Source organism: Lycium ferocissimum, chromosome 1 (genome assembly GCF_029784015.1).
Source record: "Lycium ferocissimum isolate CSIRO_LF1 chromosome 1, AGI_CSIRO_Lferr_CH_V1, whole genome shotgun sequence".
Classification (NCBI taxonomy): domain Eukaryota; kingdom Viridiplantae; phylum Streptophyta; class Magnoliopsida; order Solanales; family Solanaceae; genus Lycium; species Lycium ferocissimum.
This window is the reverse complement of record NC_081342.1, coordinates 23,268,231-23,289,618: the sequence shown is the minus strand read 5'-3', so window position 1 is coordinate 23,289,618 and position 21,388 is coordinate 23,268,231. Positions and strand designations below refer to the sequence as shown.

Here is a 21,388-nt window from a genome sequence, read left to right as displayed (position 1 = left end):
CGATCCATATATTCGGGAACGTAGGGCCCGTCCATTATCCTTTTGCGTGGGGCATCCCGCTCCGGGATAATATCATAATAGGCCGAGCTGATCAGGTGGCTGTGCATCTATAGCATATATATATAATATACGTAGCATGCATGAGAGCCCAAATAAAAGTGCGCCCTCTCGGAGTGACATAAGGTCGTAAACCTCAGGAGTGCATTATGACATCATCATCATTAGATCGTGTCGGGGATCCGTGACGTAACCTATGGCCATATGTAATATAGCTCGGACATAGTACAAACCATATGCTTTATAACTGGGGCCATATGTAATATAGCTCACTTAGACACGAACAGTGGCCATATGCTTTATAGCCCACTCAGTCACGTTAGGAAGCCATTTAGAATGTTAAACTTGAAAATCTTTCGGATTGGAGTCATTGTAAGATTCTTTAGGAACTATAAGCTTTTGGCATTTCTGGGAGCAAAAATGTAAAGAATGATATATATAGAATCAACATGTAGGGATCATGCCTCTGAAAGAAGAAGGGGATAGCCTCACATACCTTTGTGTCTCCTTAACGACGTCGACTAAGAGCTCTCCTTCAGGCTTGCGATTCTACATATAAGAGGGTTCGTACGAAGGTTAGATTGTTGAGGGCATACTTAAGTTTAAATAAAGTGGATAAAGCTAACGAAAATTGGGCGGCATTTCGTTTGTTTCCAGCAACTTTCCTCATATAACCAAACAGCTCCCAAACAACACAACAACATCCATAATATCATAATACGCAAATTTCCCTCAAGTTAAACATTATTCAATCTCTAAACTCATTTCCGGAATCCTCCATAACCATTACTAGAATACAACTTCATACTTGTTTATAATTCGAGTTCTCCAACTACTCAACACCCTTACTAACATGAGACAATTATAATACTCACCTTGATTACGTAAGGATGGTCTTTGGATAGAAATACTCCACTTGAGAAGAACTCCACTTGACTACCAAGGAGATCTCCAACTCCTATCAACCCTTCGGAAGCATTTACACCCTTGATTCTACTAATCTTTGATGTTTAATCCCTTAATTTCCCTACTTGGATGTGTATTAGTGTGATATGGAGAGAATTCTAGAGGTTTGAGACGTGGGAAATGAGAAAAAGAAGGGAAAACCGTGCCTTTATAAAAATAGAATTTGGACCCGACCCGGAATATACGGTTCAATATACGGTCCGTACAATTTATACGGTCCGTATATTGGACCGTATGTTCTTTCCGAGAATCTCCGGAGAAATTTCCCCTTCCTTTGGAAGAGTTCTACGGCCAAACATACGGGCCAAAAATATACGATCCGTACATTGGACCGTATAATTCCCAGTTTTTCCGGTTTCGTTCTCGTCGCTTCGTTTGATCTCGAATTCTCATGGAACCTTCTTGGTACTTGTGCAACACCTCCTTAACGATCCAATGGACATTATAACTCGTCCTTAAATCCCCACTAAACATTCGTTAGTTCGTCACCCATGAAATCCTTCCCAAACATAACTTATACTTCGCTTTCATGACGGGTCTAGTTTCCACTAAGTCCTATGACTCCAAAAGCTTATCGTCTATACATTAAAATTTTGCCTTCACCAAACATAACTTATCTCGTGTCCACCTTGACCAGACGTCGCCCATTCCCAAGTCAACAATTGTCTTGCATCCTATACGGGTGTGTTCAAGCAACTAAGCGACAAGAGATTTAACTACGATGCTAGTGGTTCCTTGATATTAAAAATTCCTAAAAACAAATCATGTACGTCCAATCCTTTTAGCACATAGAGATCCATAAAGTGGTGCCTTCATGAAATAGTAGAATCTTGTATGAAAAGTGCGAGTTAAAAGTACCAAGAAATGATAGTTTATCTTGCAACAAAAATTGTTTGCCAATCAATTGTGGAAATAAATTAACGGGGAGTTAGAGCAACGTCAAGAACAAGTTGTCCATTTTTTAACAAAGTAAATGAACAACTCTTAGATAGTTAAAAATGAGAAGCCTCTTTCAAATTCATCAAATGCATATTCATATAAAATATCTTGGCGAGAGAAATACACCCGATTGAAACTTTTTAGACGTGAAGGTTAATCAACATCAATAGCATTGTATCGACAAATTCTTTTTACACTAGCGAACTAGTAACAACTACTTCAATTGTCCAATGGTGATGCCTTTTGCTAGGCTGCTACGACAAATACTACAAATGTGAAGACTAAACTGTATGTTACTGATCATCACAATAGCCTATAACAACATCCACACCGAAAACTTAAAATATGGATAGCATGGAAGACTAGGCATCACGAGCAAGAACATGCAATACTCTTTTTCTTTTCTTTTTGTTGAAGCATTAGAAAAATATTTTTGATATTTACCTTCGAAATACATGGATAAGATCCACAAGACTAAGGCAACAAATTCTCCCCCACAATTATTTTTGGTAATTATCTTGCCGCACACAACAAGAAATTCAAATCCATACTTGAGCTTGTGCCTAGAGTGCATTTAAAGAGATTTCAAGTGATATCCCCACATTGCAAGTCCAATTACCAAATGAATTCTTCATTTTCCACAAGACCAAATTCACCAAATTACACTTTTAATTTCACTTTCTTTTTCTCATTATTGCATCAATGGATAAGATTCAAGTTCGAAGAGTCAACATAGATTCTTATAGAATAGGATGCCAGACAAAAAGGGAAAAAAGTTGAAAATTAATAAAGGCTTACCGGGGAAAGACGCAAAAGCAAATGTGGTAGAAACGGCATAGAGAATAAATGAGCAATTAATTTTGACTAGTCAAGAAACCCTAGTGTTTAAGGAGAATAGAATCTACATTTGGGCAGATTTCTACATATTTGATGCTCATTTAATCTAATCAACACAATTATAAACACAAAATTATGTATCTCTGTGGCAAAGATTATGGTTTTGCAATTTAGGTAAATATATCGGGGCGGGAATATTTCACAGGAAAACAACTTAGAGGGAAGACCAAATTTTAATTGTGAGGAGTAATTTTTTACTGACCATTTCTTTACATTGCCTGTAAAGAAGCACTATTTCCTGGTCAAAGTTAAATTGCCGCAGGTCTTTGTGTTTACGGAATAAATTAGCGACAATTAGTCTATTGTCGTTAACTAATTGCCACTAAAAGTCTTATTTGTAGTAGTGAAGGGGGAAATTGATGAGTTATGATATGTTGTATGCTGTCGTTTTGATGATCTGACAAACATGCCAAGGACCAGGTCCTTGATGAGGTCCCCTGGGCACTATACGAAACATAACGAATTTGGAAAAATTTGTGTGTTTGTCCCCGGTAGAACCGGCAAAATTTGGAGGTCAAACCCCGTAGCTAGAGGCCAATATGAAAAGATGAAAGATCCCTATCCATGGTCACATGTTCCTCATTTGGCTCCCTATTTACACAAAATGTTGGCATTGTTTAACCTAACACTTGCAAATCTGAAAATTATATTTCTCTCAAGTGCAGCTGCCACCCCTCTCAAGGTGCTCTCAAGAATAAAGCCTTAACAAGCCAAAGGACCAGATCCCTGAACTGAAGATACTTTAAGTCCTTAGGTTGTTGAGTCTTTGTTTCTTTATTCTATTAATTGTAAACCTACGCTTTTTTTAAGAGGTTGTTTGTAGGTGCTTGAAATCTCAAGGGCTGCGTGTAAGAAGCTTATCTTCACAAGCTTTTGAGTGGTACACTAGGCTAGAGTTAGTCTAGGTGTATTAGTTTGAATTCTTACCTACTTATGCTTTGAGTAATACTCTTGTCTAGAGGTAGGCAAGGTGTGTTAGTTTGCTTGGCTAGAGGTAGTCAAGAGTTGCTTACAATAGGGTTATTGTAAGGGAGAGGGATTAAGAATTTAATTCCTAGGTTGCAATAGGTTGTAATCTGAAATTGCTCGTTTTAGTGAAGTTGGAAATCCTACTGGGATAGGTCGTGGTTTTTAATCCCTTGAGCAAGGAGTTTTCGACGTAAGATATCTTGCCTTATTTACTTTTCAGCATTATATGTGAAAACAACCCAAGGACCAGGTCCCTTAGACTGTTTTCGTAAACACTCGGGTGGTGAACTCAGAAAGGGTGAATCCAGAGGTTCTATCAAGTAATGTTTGATTAGGAGGTAAAAAAAATTGTTCAACTTTACATGAGTCCTTGAGAACATGCATTATATTGTTACACTCATGTAAGTTATTATAAGATAATTTGTGCTTGAGAATTCACCAACAATTAAAAATTCTTTATTAATATTTTACTCGTTTTATGAGCGCTAAAACTTGTGTCCTTTATTCCATTAACACCTTAGTAATCACACAACACCCGAACTCGACAATTATTAGCCGTTCTTATAAATTTTTAGCTTGACCATCATCTTAGTCTATCTTTGCGGTCAATTACATAAATATATCATCCTCTTATTACTAACTTTTTATTTAAAATATTGAACTCTTTTACCCTATTAAGATAGATTTCATGTTCAAAAAATTGTTATTTAATTATTTTTTAATATTTATGACTTTAAAATAAATTCAAAAACAACATGCCCATTGTGATCTTCCAAATGGGATATTACCTTAAAATTAATTCGATTAGAAAATATCAATGAAAGAGAATTTTAGTGTACTTTCAATTTGACGTGCTTCTATTGTTCAACGAAAAAAACGTTCTAATCAATATATCTAGCAAAGTTTGTCTTGTACATACATGTAATTTATTTGTTTATTATGATTAAATAGTTAGTGTTTTGTTTAAATCAATATGATGATCCTAAAAATATGTCTTTCCTAAAAGAATAAAGTTAAATATTTTCCCATATCAGGGTCTCTCAGTACCTTTTCGTATGTAATACCCTTCGTTAATGGCTAGTTATACTCGAGATTAGATTTAACTTAACTGTGAAGACATAACTAGCCGAATCTTTTATTAAACAATTCTAGCTATTGAATATGTATAATTTTAATTAAGTTATGTTGAAACTTATTTTATGTTATGTAAGAATTTGACATGAGAGTATTATGTTATAAATTGAATTTTGAATTTATGTGATATTTTCGGCTCCAATTTATTTGTTTTAGTAGTATTGGCTTGTTATTTCACATTACATGTTGTCCTTTTTTCAATTAGAATTGATAAATTATATTTTTATCAAATATTTGAATAATGTTTGACATTATATTTATAAATATTAATCTTTTTCTTAAACATGTCGTCCATGATATTCTTACAAAATGTAATCTTTTAGTTTTTATAATTAATTAAATTAAAATATTGTTAATTTCAGAAATATCTATCAATTATTTTTATAATATTATTTACAAATATATAATTATTAATATATTTTTAATAAACAATATGTATCTTATATAGCTAATTTGATATCATTTATAAAGGTACATATTTGTCAAATGTTAACTTTTTTAATTTTTTATAATTAATTTTTATTTTAAAAATTTAATCAAACCGTGTAATTACACTTGTGCAACCAAACAGTATGCTTGTAATTACACTGTAATTACGTAATGACAAACAAACATGTCTTCGTAATTAGTCTACTGTGTAATTACTAGGCTGTGTAATTACACAAATTCCAATTACAAGGTGGCTTTCCAAACAGACCCTAAGTGTGCATCTAATTTTTGTGTGAAGATTAAAGGGTAAATTTAATTGGTCCTTAAAATTGTAACTATTTTATGAGATATTTTATTGGGACATTGAATTTTTAAATATTTTCGCATGTCTATCCACTTTAGAAAAACTCCAGTCATGCGGTCTGAAGTTATATATGACTTACGTTCAGGCAAAAATGACTAAACCTAAATTATGTGTGCATGAACTTCAGAGGAAAAAAAAAAAAAAACTGAAGTTGAGGCAAAGTGATTGAATTCAACCACAAATGAATGATTTCAGACAAAAATGAATGAACATCAGCGGTATGTATCTAAATTTCAGCCATATGAAACTTCTGACACCTTATCTAACCTAACTTCATTCCAAAGTATAAACTTACAAACTTTTACGTATTGAAAATATGACTTAAATAATGTTTCGAAATCGAGTATTTGTGCACTTCGGCCCTTAAAACTTTGGCAGCTCACGTAGGAAGGAGTTCAAATTTGTGGTCCATAAAAACTTGAGAAAATTACATCATAAGTCAAGCTTTTAGAGTTAGGCTCATAAATAGCACAACTTTTAAAGTTCTTTAAAAATAACAGATTTTATACCTTTAAGGAAAATATTGTACGAAAAAGAATCTCTCTAAATTAGGGATTCAATAATATTTACTCATTATTTATTATCATTTTTCTCCCTACTTTAGGGGATAAACCAATCTCTATTATATCATTTCTCTCTTCTTCAAGAGATAAACATCTATTTTTCTCACTTCTCTTTCTTATACACCCCTCAACTGCTACTAAACCTTCTTATTCATTTCCATTTTTCCGTATTGGTTGTTGAGAGTTTTCAGGGATTTGGGCAAGGCTAAGGTTAGAAAAAAAATTCGATTAACTTACATTAAAATATGTATTAAAATTTTAAAAAAATATATTTATTAAAAAAAGATCCAGCAAATACATTTCAAAACAACATATTCGAAAGACATATGAGGTATAACTGCATATATAAATATTATTTGAAGCACACAAAATTATATGAGGTATAATAAAATTATACATGGTATATGAAATGTATGAAAGGTTTAATAAAATGTATACAATGCATGACAAAACTATATAAGGTATATAAAATTTATTATACAAGGTATAATAAAATATATATACGATATAAAAAATAGTTCCAAAAGAATTCACGTATTCATGATATATATTTTGTATAAGTTTATTTTTGATGTAAATTAAATTTCAAAATATTACTTATTATGATATTTATATAATAAAAAGGAATTAAAGCCATGTGTATTTCAATATTTTGTATATTTTTTTAACTACAACAGTGCATATGCTTAAAATATCACTTATCATACATTTATGCCATATAAATAAGATCAAATTTTGCCTTATATATATATATATATTAGTGCTTTGTATACCTTTTATATGCATTTAATAAGGATGAAGAAGTATATATATATATATATATATATTAGTGCTTTGTATACCTTTTATATGCATTTAATAAGGATGAAGAAGTTATGGCATTGAAATTAAATGTAATCGGAAGGTATTTGCAAAAAAGTAGGAACATAGGTTTCCTTATACATAGGAAGTTGCTTTAGCAAAAAAGTAGGAACGAGGTTTTCTTATACATAGGAAGTTGCTTTACCTTTGAACTCTTAATTAGACTGCTACTAAATGTTTACTGCATTTACTTGTTAACAATATGTAAATATTTTTATATGCTTGTCTACTGATTTTTTTTCCCCTAAAAACTTATTGGACTCACAAGTTCAGCCCAAATAGTAAATAGGACATTTCGGCCCAGCACAAGGGTAGCCACACAGAGCTTCTTAATCATAAACCAAGAAAACCCTAGCAGAACATCTATAAATTGATAGTCACCGCCCACCCCATCATACACACATTGAGCAGCAACTAACTCCTTTCTTTTTATTATACCTTTGCTTTACTCCATTTTTTTTAACACACTTTGATGTAGTAGGAAGAGTGGCTATGAGGACTCAATAAAAGATCAAGCTCAACAGACCGGATTGTCAGTGGCTTCTTCTAGCCTTTGCATGTCGATCTCCTTCTTCACTGAGCTATATCTTCTTTACATCTTTCATAATATACTTTTTCTATTTTAAATCTTGTTTTATGTTAAACAATTTTATGGGGAGGTTGATTTTGCTATGAGGATTCCAAGCTCCCTCTTCTGAGTATTGTTGAGGAAACTTGCTGGCAGAATCGAACCAATATAAACTAGCCACCACTGAGCTATTTCTTCCTCCCCTAGATCTCATTTTTCTCTATTTCTACTTCTTTTTTTGTAAAATAATCTTGAATTTTTTAAATGTTGAGAGTGGAATTTGAATCCAAGTGACCAGAACCTTAATCTGGTGCCTTAGACCAACTCGGCCATCTCAACACGTTACATTCTTTTTATTAAAAAGAAGGGTCACGGTGATGACTACATAATATTCAAGCTCAACAGACCGGATTGCAGGCTTCTCTATTATTAGAGTTAGTTTGCGTGTCGATTAACCCGCTGAACTGAGTGACTCTTCTTCTTTTAATTTTATTTGCCAAAAAAAAAGAATTTTTTTTTCCAACATAATTTTTTTGTTGATGACAATTAATTTATTCTAATTTTAAATTGGGATCAATGAGGATATCTAAGCTCCCTCTTCTGATATTGGTGAGGAAGTTGCTGGCAGAATCGAACCAATAAATTAATTTGCCATTACTGAATGATCTTTAACTCTTGATTTATCTCTAATAATAACTACAATCATCTTTTAACGTGTGTTTTATTTTAGAAAGAAAATGATTTTTATGTTTGTCTTTAATGTGAATCGTTGTTTATGATGATGATGATGAAGCAATACTTTTTATTCCAACACTTGGACTGATTTATACAAGTGATTATATGTATATTGCAACTGAATCACATACTGCATGCTAATTTAAGTTGTGTTGCTTTTATTTTTTCAAATTTTTACTTGGTTTAAGGTCACCAGAAATCAAATGATGATACATATCAATCTTAGGACACCTTTGGACACAACCAATTATGGTTGTGAATGAAATTGATTTTTGTTCTGATGATGGTGGCTTTTATAGTACCTTTGGAAATTCAATTTCTTCATATGACAAATGTGTTTTCTTTGATATGGTGTTTCGCTGTGACCAAGTAATTGTTTTGTCGTATGCTGGTTGCAACTTCTGTCATATAATTGTCAACCACAAATTTATCTATGAAAAAATTGTGTAGGATTTTTAGTTTCATTCTGCAAATTTTTCATGGAACATTTTCATTAAAAAACAAAGTCACATGAAGCATAAAAGTTAGTTGTTCATCAAAAATATGAAGCTGCAGCGGTGGTTTGGTACATAAACAACAAGTGTAGTGCATAACAACTCTTATGAAAAGTACTACTCTATATGAATAAATTAATGAGTATGTGATTAATAATTATTTCTAATGAAACGTTTATGTTCGAATCATCCAAAAATATACACATTGAGGCCTGTTAATTTGCTATAAGAATTTCTAAGAGCCATTGCAATTTTTGAACATTTTTCTTTGGATTATATATTTTTCTGATTATATATTTTACCCCAATTTATTTGTGAAAGAAGAGTTACGATGATGACTACATAATATTCAAGCTCAACAGACCGGATTGCAGGCTTCTCTATTTTTAGAGTTTTGCTTGCGTGTCGATTAACCCGCTGATCTGAGTAACTCTTCTTTTAAAAACTTTCAACATGTATCTTTGTAACTTTCAACAAATATTTTTTACAAAGAATGTGTTCTACCATTATTGACTTATTGGGGGTATGATTTTTTAATATGGGTTGTACATTTTTTTTTTTTTTTTTAATATGAGATTTTTTTTTATATTACTTGTTTTTTTAATATGGTTTTTTTTTTTACATGAGTTTGGAAATGGCGGGTCTCATTTTTTTGCCTTTTTTTTATATATTGTTTGGTGTTTCTAGTATAGGGTTCACCTTATATATAATTTTTTTTAAGGTGACTGATGACGAAACATGAGTAAAATTTATATTTCGTAGTCAGTTATCTTAAAAAAAATAAGGTAGGTCCCATACTAAAAATACCAAGCAATATAAAAAAAATGTGGATCCCATCATCGTCAAATTCATGTAAAGAAAGATAGAGTTAAAAAAATCAAACAATATTAAAAAAAAATAATGAACCTCATATTAAAAAAAAAAATAATGTAAAAATTATTATGGATTCATTGTCATGTCTCTCAATCCATTAGTAGGAATAAATAAAATTATTGTATAATAAAAAATATTGATCTCATATTATTTTTTTTTTTCAAAAGGTTAAGTAATTAAGTCATACAATATTTTTTTTCTTATATTAATTTGAGATTTAATCTAGATATTTAATTGTTATATTTATTATTTCATGTGTTATTATTTTTTATGTTTATTAAAATAAATATATTTAAAATGAGATAGAATTTAATTATTTTTTTATTTTTATTCGTACTCTAATAATTGTAAAAAAAAATTAATGTCATAAAAGAAAAAATAATATTAAATGAAAATCAAATAATGAATAAAGTAAATTAGTTAAATTTTAATTTTAATTTTAATTGATGTTTCTTTAAAAATTCGTGCAAAAGATAATTTGATAAATAAAATGAGTTAAATTAAGAATATTTATTAAAAGTTAAAAAATAGTAATTTTTCGTTTAAATAGAAAATTAAATTTTTATTTTATTTTGTTTTAAATATGTAAAATTAATTTAATAATTTGAATTAGAATTATACAAATTAAAATTTGATAAAAAATAATAATAATTATTTAGGTTCAATTTACATACATTAATAATAGAATATTTTATATCTTTAAATAAATCGAATTAAAATTTAAAGTATCAATTGGTGCTTAAATATTGCTATTGTTTTATTTCGAAGAGAGAAAAATAGTTTCCTTTTAAATAAGTTTTTTCTTTTAAAAAGTATCAATAAATTTTTGTAAATTTTGTATTCGTAGCAAACACTAATATAATAAAGTTTTGGATATGGAGTACAAATTACAATATTATATTAATCTTGTTTTGAACATATATATATATATATATACGCATAAAAACAGTGTAAATTTATATATGTTTATTATTAATATAAAATATATATATATATATATATATATTATCACTATTCAAATACAATTACATACAAATAGATATACTATAATTTAAAGTGTTGGGTTCGTGTGCGTGTGGCGATACGGGTATACACCATCTATATAACATATAGAAGCATATCCATGTCTCGTCGTCAGTCACCTTTAAAAAAAAAAAAAAAATTTTTGTGGATCTCAATATTATATTAATCTTAAAAATATATATATATATATACGCATATTAAAAATATAAAAGAATAAAAATATATAGACACTATTCAAAATATAATTATATACCATATAAGGCTGTAAAAAAAAAAAAAGTGAATCTCATATTAAAAAAATAAGCAATGTCAAAAAAAAAAAAAACGTGCACCTTATATTAAAAAATTAAATAATATTCATGTAATTCTCAAAGGATCCCATTAAACTAATAATGATGAATTCATTGCCACATGCGTATCAATCCATTAGTAGAAGCAAATGAAATTAATATACAACAAAAAATATGGATATCATATTATTGTTTTTCTTCAAAAGATTAAGTAGTCAAAATAGAAATTTAATTTCATTTGATTTAATAATTTAATAATTTAATTTAATAATTTAATAATTTAATAAATAGAATATTTTACAATATTTTGATTTGTAAAATTAATTTAATAATTTGAATTAGAATTATCCAAATCAAAATTTGATAAAAAAATAATAATTATTGTTTAAGTCCAATTTACATACATTAATAACAAAATATTTTACACCTTTAAATTAATCGAATTAAAATTCAAAGTAATAACTAATGCTTAAATATTGCTATTGTTTTATCTCAAACAGAGGAAAATAGTTTCCTTTTAAATAAGTGTTTCCTTTTAAAAAATATTAATAAATTTTTGTCAACTTTGTATTCGTAGCAAAAACTAATATAATAAAGTTTTAGATATGGAGCAAAAACTACAATATTATATTAATCGTATTTTAAACATAGTATATATATATATATATATATATATATATATATATATATATATATTAACAATATAAAATATATATATATATATATATATATATATTATTACTACTTAAACACAACTACATACATATAGATACATTATAATTCAAAGTGTTGGGTCCGTGCGCATACGTCTTCTAATAGTTCTAATAAGCGGAGGGACGAACACGGCTCCTCCCGCTTGTACCATGAGCTTCACAAATTGTACACGCAATGAATGCTTGTCCCATAAGCTATATAACTTGTACACTTTATCCAACTTTTTTTATATCCCACGTAGATATATGTCATAGTACTTAAAATTTATTCCCTTCTCATGTATAGATTTATGCACTTCAAATTTAATTCTCCGGCACATTCATTTCCTCCGTGCACTTTTACTTGTTCACTTTTGACTTTTCGGGTTCTAGCTGAATATTTATTCTCTTCTCATGTATAGACATATGCAGTTCAATTTTAATTTTTTTACACAAATTTATTTTCTCCGTGCACTTTAATTTGTTCACTTTTGACTTTTCACATTCTTTAAGAATTAATAAATCTTACGTGGATATATGCCATAGTACTGAATATTTATTCTCTTCTCATGTATACACTTGTGCACTTCAATTTTAATTCTCCGACACATTTATTTATTTAAGAATTAATAAATGAAGTACTCCTTCCATCCCATATTTCTTGGCCACATTACTTGACTGTTATATCCCGCATTTTCGTATATTGGGACAATCCGGATTGACTATGATAGGTTAGAGACAAAACCATTCCGGGATACAATGTCGAGATTTTTGACCTTCGATTTCGTTTTGAGACACAAGTTGTTCATGAATTTATTGGCATGGAATATTTAGGAAAATTTGGGACCAAAAGTGGAATATTTGAAAGTTTGAAATTCATGAAAATTGGCCATGTTGGCCATGTGGCTTGAAATGGTCCCACACACTTTGTGGACAATTTTAATTGGTCCAACACATGTGTGTGGGCCATGGACACTTGTGCAATTTAAGTGGAAGCTTAAAAGATGACTTCTAAGTCATCTACATTCATTCTACACTTAGCAAAAAGTAAGAAGTTGAAGAACACCATCAAGGAGGCTCTCGGCCAAGAACCCATTTTTTCAAGTCAAAAATTAGCCACCCCAAAATTATTTCTTTGATGCAAATCCACTAATTGGAGGTCCCTAAGTAGCGTGAAAGTGTTGTTGGAGCGATCAAACCGCTAGTTTTCATCCTAGCTAACCCTAGTTAGTTGTGAAGTTGAAGGAAGAAAGATAAGCTTTAATCATGTTTTATATGTTAGGAATGATGTATGCATGTTATAGTATGTTAAAATGGAGGAAATTTATGAAATATGGCATGTTGGAGTTGAGGTTGTGTGTGTAGTGCATAGCCGTGTAAGTGTGTATGTGTTGTGTTGTATTGAAGCAATGAATTAAAGTCTAGTTAGCATGTTGTGATTGTTGTAGAGTGGAGAAATGAATGAGAATCATCAATATGTGCATGTGTAGTGTTGGCCGAATATGGGTCATGTAGTGTGGCAAATAATGAATTAATATCGCTTAGTGTTTTAGTTGTTGTCGTTATGAATTCCATAATGAGAATGAAAGCTTAATGACTCAAATTGATATTGTAATTGTTGCGGACTGATTTGAAGGTTATTGTACATTTGATGTAACTTGTATAATTATGAGAATGACATTGTTAGAATGTGAATTGTTGGTGCAAATCATGATTTGAAAATGAGGAGTGTGTTATAGTGAGGTTCTCGGGTTTGGGGGCCTTGTTTTCGGGTAAATTGGAGCAATTGTTGGATTGTTGAAAATATTGTATGAATTGTTTAAGATGTTCTTGAATGTTGTTGGTATGAGTTCGGGTTAGTATTGGAATGTATGAGCGTTGATATTGGCTTGAATGTAAGCCGTTGAATTGAATATATTGAAAGTTGTGGAATGATGTAAAAGAGAGTTACTAATGTTATATTGCCTTTCGGATTGCTTATTGATGTTGCTAGGTTGGTTGTTGATTTGGCCGAGTTAAATTCTCGGGGTTGGCCTATTTATACGGGGAAAATCTTGCCCAAATTTACGAGAATTAAGGGCTAATTTGGAATTAAATGCCCAAATGTCTATAGCTAATGTTTGGCATATTATGATTTATTTGTAGACCTTGGGCAGCCCGAGACGTAGGTTGGAATTAACTTGAATTTGGATTAGCGTTGAGAGCGATCAAGGTATGTAAAGCGCAACCCTTCCTTCTTTTGGCATGCCTTAGTTGTAAATAGGCTATGATACGAGCCTCGAGGAAACTCTACTCTCGCGATCCGATCATGTACGCGTGATTATTATTTGTTTCTTGGTCTTCGTATGCATGATATGATGAAATATTGGCCCCTATGTCTTTTATATGACTAAGTTTCAAAAGTTGCATAAAAGTTTGGTTTTTAAAAGAGTTTTGTTCCTAAATGATTTTGAAAACTACGAAAGTCCGTAACTTTCACAGACTGAACCGGATCGCTTCGATATGCTCAAAAATGATTCCATGACGTATGATGACTATGTTTTTCATAGGCGGGCCCGACTTGGGTCGACACCCGTCCGTAGGTCCCGCGACTTCCCTTTATGTACTTCTGACGACTTTTGAAAGAATATGATATGATTATGATCCCGATTTCAAGTACGATCAGTTTACTTACCTTTGAGGTTATGATAATGATCTTATGCATATGATTTTGATGCATAGCTATGGTTTCTGAAGTTCGGGTTAATATGTTCCCGAGTGGTATTCGAAAGAAAATTCGATTTGACTATTGTCTTGGTTTTGGAAATAATAGTTCGCTTCGACTATTTTATTGAGTCTGAAATGACGACTATGTTTTTGATTTCCACAAGCTATGTCATATGATCTTGACACGTACCTACAATTTCTAATTCACTTGATATGTTCTCGAATGATTTTCGGAAGGAACTTGACTTGTTTATTTTTAGCTTTTAAATGAGATTTCGTTTGATTATGTTGTTGAGTCGTGATGATGATTTGTGTATATGGTTTCTCACTACTCTGCTCGTGCGAGCTATTATGATCTCTTTCCTTGCGTCCGGGCCGGGGCATGTATTCGTGCACGATTCTACGGTATGATTCACCGCGCCCTCACTAGAGGGCGGGGCATGTTATATGATATGATAATGATATGATGATATGGGGAGGTGGCCGGGATGACATATGATGACTTCGTTCACCGCGTCCCTCATTAAAGGGCGGGCACGTTATATGTATATGTATACGATGGTTTTACTTACCGCGTCCCTCACTAGGGCCGGGGCACGTTATATTTATACATGTGTACGAGATGATTTTCGACTCATTTCTCGGTCCCATGATGAGCCGAATATGAAATGGATACGTATGATTTATGTTTCAAAGGCAAGTGTTATGATTTTAAGGTTATTGTGCTACTTTTTGCCTCCTCGTTTCGATGCGGTTCGGTCGTTTACGATATTCCATGCTTTACATGCTCGGTACATATTTCGTGCGACCCCCTTTCTTCGAAGGGCGCGTTTCATGCCCGCAGGTACAGATTTTGGTGATCCGCCGGCTTAGGATTCCCATCAGCGGTCTTGGAGTGCTCCTTGTTCCGGAGCCCACCTTTTGGTTCATATTCGCTCGTGGTATATGTATTTGTTTGTTCGGGGGGGTACGGCGGGGCCCCCGTCCGTCATATGATTCTCGTTGGTCCGTTTAGAGGTCCGTAGACGTATATGTGGGTTGAGCCTACTTCGTACGAGTGTGTGTTTGTGTGTTATATGTTCGGGCGATCCCATTCGCCGTAACGACCTTGTCGGCTTGCATCTGTATATGTTTTGGGCCGACGCGCCACTTGACAGCCTTTCCGGCTTCTGATATACATATGTTTGCATTTGAGACAGCGTCTGATATTTGTATACGTAGAAGCTATCTGTTTGTGATTCGGATTTGTGCATATGTTTGGGTGCCCAGCTCGGGCACTAGTCACGGCCTACGGGGTTGGGTCGTGACATTGACTTTTCACGTTCTTTAAGAATTAATAAATGAAGTATTCTTTTCGTCCCATATTACTTGGCCACATTACTATATTTGACTTTTCACGTTCTTTAAGAATTAATAAAATGAAGTACTCCCTTCGTCCATATTATTTGGCTGCATTACTAAAAATATATGTCTATTTTTCTATTTCTAATTTATCTAAGTGTGAAGAGAGGACTAACACAACAATAGAAATTTGTACCACAAGCTGTATAAATTGTACATTTTAATCAACTACTTTTTTATTCCACATGGTCATATGTCATAGTACTGAATATTTATCTCTTCTCATGTATACACGTATGCATTTCAAATTTAATTCTCCGATACATTTATTTCCTCCGTGCACTTATACTTGCTGACTTTTGACTTTTCAAGTTCTTTAAGAATTAATAAATGAAGTACTCCCTCCATTCCATATTATTTGACCACATTACTAAACTACTTTTTTACTGAATATTTATTCTCTGCTCATGTATATAAGTATGCACTTCAATTTTAATTGTCCGACACATATTTATTTCGTCCGTGCACTTTTACTTGTTCATAAATGAAGTACTCAACATTACTAAAAATATATGTCCAAATTACTTGTTCATTTACAAATTAAAGATAAAATTAATTAAATCTTTCACATCTTATCCTCTCCGTCCCATATTACTTGGCCACATTACTAAAAATATATGTCCAAATTACTTATTCATTTACAAAATCAAGATAAAATTACAAGATAAAATTAATTAAATCTTTCCTATCTTACCCTTAGTAATAAATGTTCTTGAAAATAGTCAATTTTGATTAGAATGTATTTATTGGAGAGAGATAGAGGTAAGATAGTAAAATACATTTTTTACTTCTGATTTCTTAAGGAGCGTGCAAAAGGGAAAGTGACAAGTAATATGGAACAGAGAAAGTATATATTTTACCATAATATTCATATTTATTGGTATGAGTCTCAATAGCCTTCGAAAATAATTTGGAAATGAGTAATTAAAGGGTAAAATTAATAATAAGAACACACAAATATTCACTCATTAATTCCATGGAAATTAATGGCCAGCCCCTTCTGCATGATTCTCCCCACTCTTCTTGTGCTACCTAACTTGATGGTCACCATGATAAATAAAAGAATACAAGAAAAAGGGTGATATGTATACAAATATGTACGCCTATAATATATGCGTAGTCGTTATCTTTATATATAATCAACATAATTGAAGTTTCATACTAATTAATAATTACCATATTAGTTTCTTTCTTTTGATATGTTAACGTGGACAAGTAAAAGTAAATAGAGGGAGTGACTTTTATCCCCGTTTTCCTTCTTTGTCAATACTTTAAACGTGAAGAGAGGACGAACAATAGCAATGCAAATTTGTACCAAAAGCTATTTTAGTTCTCCTACACATAACTTATTCACTTTTGACTTTTCACGTTCTTTGAGAATTAATAAATAAAGTATATATTTTATCATAATATCCATATTTATTGGTGTATAGTCTTAACAGCCTCAGAAAATGATTTGAAAATGATAATTAATGTGAAGGGTAAAATAAGAAGAAGAATTTTTTTTTTCTTGATATGTTAACGTCGACAAGTAAAAGTGAAGGGAGGGAGTGACTTTTATCCCCGTTTTCCTTCATTGTCAATACTTTACTTATTTACTCTTCTTTACAGTCTTTGATTATTGTTTCTTTACATTTATAAAATGTATTACTTTATATTTTCATTTCAGAATTAAAATTTGGTGATTAATGATATAACATATATCTTCCTAATTTTGATTTCTTTGTAACAATTTGTTTTATCTATAATTGTTAATATAAAAAATTATAACATATATTTTTTAATTAATTTAATAAAAATATTTTATTAATTTTGCTTTTAAAAAATCCAATATATACAACAATGGTTCTTATGTTTGGATCTGAACAGTTACTTAATTGAAATGGATATCAACTTATCGATATACATATAAAATATTAAAGAATTTAAAAGAAAAAATTTAGAATCAAAATATTAATTTTTTCTCATATTTTTACTAATTTTCTTTTACATCGATGAACAACTTTCATTGTCATGATAATGAGAAAAAAGTCCGATACTTTCCATGTCAAAGACTTAATTCCATCAACTCCATTTTTTAATTATAACTAAAGTGATGGTATATAAAATACATTTTGTATATGTTGCTATATAACAATTAGAATGTTTTTAAAAGTTATTTTCAAAATACAAACCTTAAAGACTGGCTAATTAAAGTAAATAGACATGTTTGGCCCGTGCATCGCACGGGCATGTATTGCTAGTAATATCTAGGTAGCCCTTTAAACTCAGGAGCCATTTGGACATGGTTTGAAATCATATTTGGATATGTAATTTGGATATCTTAAGTTGTATCTTCTCTTGTAGATAAAAACTTCGCAAGTTGTGAAAACTATTAAAATATTTTCAATTCTTATACAATATTACTAAATGAGCAAGTCATAGTTCATAACAAAACTAATACGTTACTAGAAGAATTTTAAAAAAAAAATACAACATCAATTGGTTAAATTTTAATTCAATAAAAACAAAAATTTAACATGAATAATGATGAGGTTGGTAGATATAAATAAAGATTGGTAGACATAAATAAATGTTAGCGAAAGTTAATGAGGTTGGTAAATGATTGGTGAGAGTAACAACAACAACAACAACAACAACAACAACAACAACCCAGTGAAATCCCACAACGTGAGATGCAGGAGGAGTAGAGTGTACATGCGACCTTACTCCTACCAAGGTAGGACGGCTGTTTCCGAATATCTATCAACTTATGAGTTTTTTTTTACAAAATATAAATTGATGGGTTAAATTTTATATTTAAATTTTTTAAAATCATGATTTAAAACCCCAAATCGCATATCCAAACGCTTACTTAGGCATATTTTGTAAGATACACATAGCTGCTTCTTCTTGATTCCTTTTTCTCTCCCAATACAGAGACAATCCAACACAATAATGGTTCTCTTTTTCATGGACCAATTTTCTCGCAGAGGTGAAGACAAAATTTTTATCCGATTTTTTGCAATTGGGTTTGCATAGGAAAAGTTACTCTGCAGGTGAATGACTTGTTTAATGCAAAAATTCAAATTTAGAAAAGTAAAATTAATCAAGAATAGAGCTAAAAATTAAGACAAGAAAAAGACACCATAATTATGAAGTGAAGAAGGCTTCTTAGTTTGAGAAATGGATTAATGGTCTAGGGGATGGGAAAATGGAGGGGATGATCTTGAGGTAGGTGGGGGTGGGGTTGTATTTCTTTTTTCTTATTGTACTTATTTTATTTTTTAGTTATACTAATAGAAAAATTAAATTAAGCGTGTCATTTTATAATTAGTCTATTATACGTAGCAAGCATGTTTCACACACTTGATCTTATATATAAGGTGTTTAAAAGACGCTTTTGTCAAGTTTAAGTGTTTATCTGGTTATTAACTAAGTTTGAGTGTCTATCTTACATAACATGTCAAATTGAAGGGGCTATCTAGGTATTTAAGTCTTTAAAACTTAACCAACTCAAATTCATGCTTCAATACAATCATTTTGCGCCACTATTACCTTTTTGATCATATCTATAAAAGTTATGCGGAAACACTTTTTCATGGTATAAGTTGAAGTTCAATTCCTGGTGGATAACTAAAAGACTTCCTTGCCATAATTACGGCGGATCATCAACATCTAATATGAAAATTTTGGTGCATCACCAGGAATTCTAATGGATGAGCTTACCATTAATTCTAGGCTCCAAGCAAATCACCAGAATTTTAGTGTATATAATATTAAAATAAATTATTCATAAATTTGGGCGGACCAATAAGAATGGATGGTCAAGATTGTAGTGAAAATTATATTGTAATTTTAAAATAAATTATTCACAAATTTTGGCGAATCACCAAAACATTTTGAGATTTTTTACCAAAACGCTTTTGCTTCATAATTGACTCATATTTTTGTCAAAATTAACTCCAGTTATGATATCAAATATTCAAATATCAATCTCCCAACAACTTTTAATGGCTAGATTTAATTCAAACCTTCATAAATAATAGATGTACCTTTTTTTTAAAAAACAAAATTCAATTAAGCTCAATCAAAATAGGCAATAGTGTTTTTTTAAGTAGCTTCAACCAAATCAATCCAAATTAATCACAAATAAATAATAGGTCTTCATTTGTCTACAACATATATATAAAATTGTTTGAAAAGGAGGAAGAAGCAGGAGGAGGAACACAAATTCTGACGAATATTTATATTTTTCTACAATTATTTTAATGGAAAAAAATTTAAACGCCAACTTCTAAAAAGGATATTGGTGAAATTTCTTGATTTAATTAATTGTAAGATTTGATTTTATCATCAATGCCGGATATTGGTGAAATTTCTTGACTTAAGAAGGTGTAAGGCTTGTTAGTATGTTTTTTGGGCCGATGGCTGGAAGCCCACAGTAAGTGATAAAAATTTGGATTCATTTTATTTGTGCGGATTGACCTTCAAAGGCACTGGTCTTTAATATTTGTCGCTCAAATTGATGGTCTTTAATTTTTGGCCTTTGATAATACCCCAAGATTCTGAGTTCGTATTCCAGCTCAGGAAAAAAAAAAAAGAAGGAATTTCGCAAGACAGAGGTTTTGATTCGCTTTGCAGAGTTGCAAAACTCCGCCTGAGTCCTAACTTTAGCCCGAATAGTCCTAACTTTGCTACGAAATTCTGCCTTGCGATTTTTTTTTTTTACTGAGCCAGGGTTCGAATCCCAATCCTCATGGTATTAGGTGAAGGACAAAAATTAAAAATCACCAATTTGAGGGACAAAAATTAAAGAACACCAATTTGAGGGACAAAAATTAAAGACCGGTGCTTTTGGAGGGTAATCGTGCAAATGACCCTTCTCTATTGGGAAAAGGACTCATAGGACCATCAAAAATTTGTTTGGCTCACGTTTGGGCTTAATATCTCGAGTTGGCTATTCGGTCCAAAGTATTGTCAGGCGCTAGCCCAGCAGCCCATTCACTACAAAATAATCAGACTTTTTGTGGCAACTTTTATCGAAAAGTCATCACTAAAAGGTTCACTACAAAAAGAACAGGACTATTAGTCACCACTAAAGATTGACGAAAAAAATTCATATTGTTTTTGAAATAAATATCGCAAAACATGTATAATATGTGTATAATTAATAAGTATACGTTAATTGAGCCTTTAAGAAATATCCCAAAATATGTATAATGTGTATAATTAGTAAATATACATTAATTATATATTTATTAAACAAAAATTATACACCAATGATACATTTTCTAATTATATGTTGATTATACATTTATTATACACAAATTATACAACAATGATATATTTTCTATTACAGTTTATATACGTATGATATTTTTTTTCTATACATATAAGTAGTGATACATATTTTATACAATAATAATACAGTTTCTATACGTATGA

The 21,388-nt window shown here is 31.0% G+C and overlaps 5 non-coding genes across 5 annotated transcripts; all 5 read left to right on the top strand.

The window, feature by feature from the left end:
- The first annotated feature begins 7,840 nt into the window (after positions 1-7,840).
- LOC132031541 (small nucleolar RNA R30/Z108) lies at positions 7,841-7,938 on the top strand. The gene has a single exon (XR_009408302.1). It is a non-coding gene; the product is annotated as a small nucleolar RNA R30/Z108 (small nucleolar RNA).
- A 176-nt stretch (positions 7,939-8,114) lies between these two features.
- LOC132031771 (small nucleolar RNA Z107/R87) lies at positions 8,115-8,221 on the top strand. Its single transcript, XR_009408345.1, has one exon. It is a non-coding gene; the product is annotated as a small nucleolar RNA Z107/R87 (small nucleolar RNA).
- A 94-nt stretch (positions 8,222-8,315) lies between these two features.
- Positions 8,316-8,412, top strand: LOC132031547 (small nucleolar RNA R30/Z108). The gene has a single exon (XR_009408303.1). It is a non-coding gene; the product is annotated as a small nucleolar RNA R30/Z108 (small nucleolar RNA).
- A 113-nt stretch (positions 8,413-8,525) lies between these two features.
- On the top strand, positions 8,526-8,610 carry LOC132031798 (small nucleolar RNA snoR31). The gene has a single exon (XR_009408350.1). It is a non-coding gene; the product is annotated as a small nucleolar RNA snoR31 (small nucleolar RNA).
- Positions 8,611-9,300: 690 nt separating this feature from the next.
- LOC132031777 (small nucleolar RNA Z107/R87) lies at positions 9,301-9,408 on the top strand. Its single transcript, XR_009408346.1, has one exon. It is a non-coding gene; the product is annotated as a small nucleolar RNA Z107/R87 (small nucleolar RNA).
- Positions 9,409-21,388: the final 11,980 nt, after the last annotated feature.